The following is a 6702-nucleotide window of genomic DNA, read 5'->3' as shown; positions in this document are numbered from 1 at the left end:
CACTATTAGGTTCATAGGTTCATAGGTTCATAGGTTCATAGGTTCATACTAGGCTATCTGCCCAAGGGCATTTATAAGCCTAGCCCATAGTTATGTGGCTTTCGCCACCCCTTTAGTTTGAATAAAAACTATGCCTATCATTTTTCTGTGCCTCTGTCAAGCAGTGACACTGAAGTAATCCCTGGGGTATATCTGCGATCTCCCATCCATTGGTCAAGATTCCTCTTGAACAAGGCCAGCGAGGTGCTCTGCCTCACATGTACCGGGATTTTGTTCCACAGCATAGGGAGTCTCTGGGTGATGAATCTGTCCCTCCAGCACATTCTATTTATAACCGTGTCAAGGTTTAAGTCTCCCGCCTTGTGGTTCTGAGGGATCTAGATTTTTTGAGGTGAAGCATATTCATCAAATCTGGGTTTGACATGGCCTTATATGTCAGGCACAGGTCACCTCCGAGCAAGCGGTATGAGACTGAATAAAGCTGGAGTTCTTTCAGTCGGGCAGCATAAGACATATTTTTGAGACCCTTTATCCTTTTGGTGAGGAACTTTTGGGGCCTTTCAAGCTGCATCAGGTGTCTGGTCAGATACATTCGAACGGGCATTGTACTCAATCATAGGTCTAATGAGTGATGAGTACAGGGGACGATGACCTCCCTTGATCTAGATGTGAATCCCTTCATGATCAGGTGGGCGATATAGAAGGTTTTCCTAACTACTTTAGCAACATGAGTGTCAAACGAAGACTACTGTCAACTTGGGTCCCCAGATCCCTGATGACTTTTCTGTGCTCAGTGGATTGCCACCTATATGGTAGCTAGGGGTAACCTTGTTTTTCCCGAAGGGTATGACTATGCATTTTTTGGCGTTTAACTTCAGGCCATGGCTCTGGCACCAGTTATCCGTTTCTGTGAGGCCCTTCTGGAGGATATCTGTGTCAGATGTGTTTTTGACTATGGCGCCCAGTTTGCAGTCATCTGCAAACTTTGTCAGCCATAACCCTCCTGTGTTTGCTTGTACTTCAGAAAAGTAGATGCCGAACATGAGTGGACCCAGGACTGAGCCCTGTGAGACACCACTTGTGACAGGCTTTGAGTCTGACATGGCTCCAGCAACTCTGACCCTGTGGGTTCTGTCGCTTAGCCAGTTTGCAACCCATCTTGTGATGTATGGGTTTACATTCAAGCTGATGAGTTTTTCGATGATACCTGAGTGGGGTATTGTATCGAAGGCCTTTGCCAGGTCGAGGTAGGCTGTATGGACTGCCTTTCCCTCATCAATGGCCTTGGTGACTGTCTCGAAAAAGTCAACCAAGTTTAAGAGGCAGGATCTGCCTTTGACAAAGCCAAACTGGGTTGGATCCAAAGTCTGCAAGTTCCCTATGTCTTTATTTATGAGTTCCATTATGATCCTCTCCATGGCTTTGCAGATAAGGCTTGTCAAGCTAATGGGGCGGTAATTTCCAGGGTCTGTGGAGGCACCGCCCTTATGAAGTGGGACCACAGTCACCGTACGCCACTCCTTGGGTACGTATCCTGAGGTGAGGCTAAGATTAAACAGCTGTCCTAACTGTGGGTTTAATTCCTCGTTGAGTTCATGAAGCACACAGCCGGGGACACCATCCGGTCCCATGGATGCTGTGTTTTTGCCTTAGTGAGGGCAGTTCTCACCTGGGCGTGGGAGATGTTTGGGGGCTACAATCCTCTGGAATAGATATCTCTCCTTTTGGGGAGGAGAGAAGTTTGCACTGAACCTGTCAGCCAGTATGTTAGCAATGTGTGTAGGTTCAGTAATTTTCACATCATTTTGAACTAATTCTGAGCATATCTGGGAGTTTCCTCCTAGGTTTCTAACATAGCTAAAGAAGGCCTTATGATTGTCTTTAGAGTCCTTGGCGATTTTTCTCTCAAAATTTGCCTTGGATGATTTTATGAGAGCCCTTAGTTTTTTACTTATAATGATCAAAGGTGTCTTACCTTTCAAGGATTTTGCTCTATCTTGTAGTAGCTTCCTCCTTTTGTTGTAGAGCTTGTTTATGGCTGGGGTCCACCAGACTGGACGCTTGCCTTTGGTACAGAGAGTCTTAGTTTTGTTTGGGATTGCCTGATCCATGCAGTCCTGTAGGTGCTGGTAGAAGGCATTTGTAAGTGATTCAGCGGTTTGAGTAATGTTTACCACTGGCTCAGGGGCCTTAAAGGAGACCACACTAGTTTTTAGAAGTGTGAAATCGGCTTTTGAGAAGTTTTTCACTGTGGTCTTTTTGTTTCAGGTGGGGCGGGATGAGGACCTCCAGCGAGATTAGTTTATGATCTGATCTCACCAGTGAGGGGTATACTTCGGTGTTGAACATTTTGATCCCATGTTCATGATGATGAGATCAAGTATGTTTTCACCTCTTGTGGGGATGGTGACTAGTTGTTCCATGGCATTTGAGTTTATGAACTCCAGGAATCTTTGGGTTAGAGTGTTCGGGCTTGAGTAGTGTTCCCAGTCTATATTAGGGTAGTTGAAGTCACCTAGTATGATGGTGTTTGGAGATACATTTATCCCTCCAATGTTTTCAGGAAGGCCATGTGAGGTTCCTGAGTTTGAGAGGGTGGCCTGTAACATGCTACAAATTGCAGAGCAGTCTTGCCTATGGTTAATTGCACCTGGATGGTCTCCGATGCATCGTGCGTTGCCACCAACCTTGAGGTGTGGGTGTCCTTTATGAATATGGACACCCCCCCCTCCTTTCTTGGTGTTGTCCGGATTTTGGGGCCGGAACGTATGATATGAGGTGAAACCTGTTAGTGCTGGGGTGCTCTCAGGAGCCTTGAACCAGGTTTCTGTCACAGCACAGACATCGATGTTCTCCATATTGAGAAGGGCCTCGAGTGCGTGCATCTTGAGATTGAGACTTCTGGCATTGAGCAGCATTACCCTTAGTTTTTTTCCTTTTTGGTGTTCTAGGGTGGTAGGTTTAGAATTTGAGCCTTGCCTAAAAAAGGCACTATGGGGGTGGCAAGAGCCTTTGCCAATATCCAAAAAGGCAAATACTTTTACATATGCTATAACATGCTGTGTACTGTAAGACACTGACTTGTTTTAAACATACCTGCATATAGTTATTATGTTGATACATATTATTTATTTGTATCTGTTATAATTTAAATTTCAATAAATGTTAAAGAAATGTGGCTGTATCCTATTTAACTGTATTATACAAACTCACCACAAGGTGGAGACAGAAGACAGGTCTTGTGAAGTACTTTTTCCTACTCTGTATTTGGAAAAGTCCAGGTAACTGGAAAAGTAATTGGTATTTAGAAGTTAACACTGGATTTACTGATTTAAAGAAGTACACATTAAATAAACTACAAAATGAATTAGATCAAGTCACTTAATGTTAGGCATTGTGAATAACAGCAAGGCAACTTCTGACATTACTGTACTATCTCAACGCTGTTAGCCATTTATTTAGTTACTTGCACTATGAAAGAAGATAACATGTAAAATGCAGTATGTTAACTCAGCTCAGTAAGTATTACTTAGAATAAAATGAATTGCAATATAAATAAATGCTTAATAAGATGTAAAAAATAATACATCAGAAGAATCATTTCATCTAAATATAAATGCTCTGTTGTAAAACTAGCATGACTAGGTAACCAGCTTGCAACAACAGCAATATCTGAGGCAGAATGAGCTGCTAAGAGTATTTTATTGGAATTCAGAAAAGTTAAGAACAAAATCAAAACACTTTGCAATGGAGCACACTAAGAGGTGGGGGAAGTGCCACAAAAGAAATGCAGTTGCATTGCTGCATATTTTTGGCAAATGCTTAAAATTCTTATAAAATGTTTACAGATGTGATTCATGAATAAACAGGAAGGGTAACATGGCAGCTACATGGAAGTACAGTGCAGCACAGAATTAAGAATATACAAATAAATAAATTAAATATGAACACAGTGGCAGCTCTTTATGATATAAAGAAAGACAAAGTGCTGTGCGGGCAGGTCTAATAAGTGGATGAAGCGTTTCTCACAATAGCACCCAAACAGAATGCACAGTCTGTAAGGACACACACTAATGTTATTCAAGTATTGCCAAGTCCGAGAACTGCAGCTCGTGATGTGCAGTATGATGGGATAAAAAATAACGATACCTAGCTGCATAGCACAATCTGACATTACTGTAATTACTGCAGGTCGAAAGCACAGAACAAAGACAAAAGTGCAGTGAGGAGACAATGTAATGAGTCAAACAGAAACTGTGCAATCAGGAAATCAAACAACTGCAGTAAAACAGCAAAACAACAGTGGTTAACAAATCTACCTGAGGACTCTGCTCATCCATTTGGGGAGTGGATTGAAAAGCTACCTGAGGCCAAGGTTTTCTCATTACATTCTGGTCAGATATCTGTGACTAGATGAATCATTCTTTCTACAGCAAAACAAAGCAGAAGCAAATGATTTTTGCTGCCATAAATATTTACATTTTTATGGACAGCATGGTGAATTAGCAAAGGAAATGCTGTTGTTATTGGGGAAACTGTAAGAAGCAGCATCGACTTATTACTTCCATGGCTCAGAAGGATAAAGACCTGTTTGTAACATAGACGATCCAGGACTGTTTAGTGACTTGGGTGGAGGAGGACAAGTCAGTAAGGCTTGGTGTGACTGAGCAGCCAATCCCAGCTCACTCAAGCTGCTTGTAGGGAGGTGATTTGGCCTACTACATTACTCCACCTCCTTGAGTCTGGTAATCACTACATGCAGCATATGGGTTTAGGTTGTAGCCTTGACTTTGCCAAACTGTGCCTGAGTTGTAGCCAGTGTAGGAATGCATGCACTCAGAGGGAAAACATAGCAGGCCCTTGTATCTGCTACGGTACGTATTAGATACCACAGAAGGGCTTGTAGCCAGAGAAAGGAAAAAAATTCTCCTGGGTGCCTGGCTGATGGTTGCGCCCATGACATGTCTTACTCATTTGAACTGGAATGAATAGCCATAGCTACAACATGGGCTTAACGGTTGAGAGGCATGAGGATAGAAAAGGGATAAAATAAAAAAAAGATGTAGATTAACCTTGTGTCCCAAGCAAGACCCAAATAGTAGAGGTTGGGGTGGGGAGAGGTTGGAGGCTCTTCAGCAAAGTAATACCATTTGAAGAAAGAAACACCCATTATGCCAGCTTTGCTATCAACAGCAAGGCAATTAACCAGGTTACAAGGCTTCCATTTTGCAAGAACTAGCATCTGATAGGCCTCCATCTCATTACAGACAGATGCAGCATGTTATTGTTGTCAGTTCATTATTTGTACTGATGAAAACATCAAGGAGGAAATCTGACAAAATCCCAACCAAAAACACAAAGTAAGAGTAGCTGATTCTGTCTGAGGACATCATAACAAAGGCTGTTATATGACTGAGATAAGATCTCTGAAATGATCACCATAGGAAGAAGCTAAAAGTTCAAACAAACTCCAGAGTATTTTTGTTGATGAGCCAGGTATGCAGAATCAGTCTGGTAATCATGAACACCATCTTCAAACAGAGTAAAAAATGTATCACTATTGCAAATATCATCAATTAAAATACTGGCCCCTCCTTTACAACATAATTGTTTGAGCTTAGATTAAAAGTCAAGGTCATTCAGAAGTCATTTAGCAGAAACATTCATTTGCGTACATCCAATGGGCCTCTACTGCAGGAGTTTTAAGGTATTACACAGGGAAGACTCTATAGCTTTGTTGGGTCTTTCTTGTGGTTTTTACCATGGTTTGTCTGTGTTTTATCTTTTTTGCCCTTTGGTTTAGAACAAAAGTGTGAGTATCATAAAAGTAATTTGGTGATTAGATGGCTGATGGACAGCTTATCGCATTGTCACTATTCTCAAGAACGCTCTGCCTACACCAGTAAGTAGACAATTTACCAAAAAAGCATTGAAAGACTCATTGGCTCAAAAGGACTTCCAGCAATAACTGCAATCAAGACTTACTATCTTGTCTAAAGCTGATAATGGTACTGAGCTATTTTAGAAACAGATAGATCGTAGCACCTGCTGACTATGTACTGAATCATTTGGTGACTTATTCAACATCATTACATCATTAGGAACCACTTAATGTAAATGACACTGATTTAACATCTGTATGATCAGAAAAGAATAGTTTATTAAACAAACTAAGATGATAAAGGAGACCAGCAATGGAAATCATCAGAGAAACACCAGTTCAAGACAGAAGCCCAAAGAAAGAACCAGAGATATCAAAAACAAAGTTACAATGAGTGTAAATACAGAATTCATAATTATTAAGCCTGTACTGACAAACAAGGCATACAGAGCTAATTCTAAGCCATGAAGACAAATAGTAAAATTGTTTGGTCAATGAGAGACAATATCACACAGATGCAAATATTTATTTAACTTATTTTTATTTATCATTTGTTGATCGGGCTAGTCCCACTAGGTTGGTAGCCTCTTTTCAGGGGAGACCCAATGTGGTATGTTATACTACTTTGAGAAATTTGGCCTTTGGCATTGGAGAATTCCCCTACTCATCATTGTTGTGAGTGGAACCCATTTTGCATGAGCACTTCCTGTTTCCATTCCAGGCACAGAGGTGGCCTTGCAAAACAGATGGAGAGAGAAGGAGATAATGGAATGGCGAGAGAAATGGAGGAGAACGCCAAAATTGAGACTGGAGTATGTGTG

This window comes from Protopterus annectens, chromosome 11.part0 (genome assembly GCF_019279795.1).
Source record: "Protopterus annectens isolate FY-2018-M chromosome 11.part0, PAN1.0, whole genome shotgun sequence".
Taxonomy (NCBI): domain Eukaryota; kingdom Metazoa; phylum Chordata; order Ceratodontiformes; family Protopteridae; genus Protopterus; species Protopterus annectens.
Note: the sequence above shows the minus strand (reverse complement) of the source record.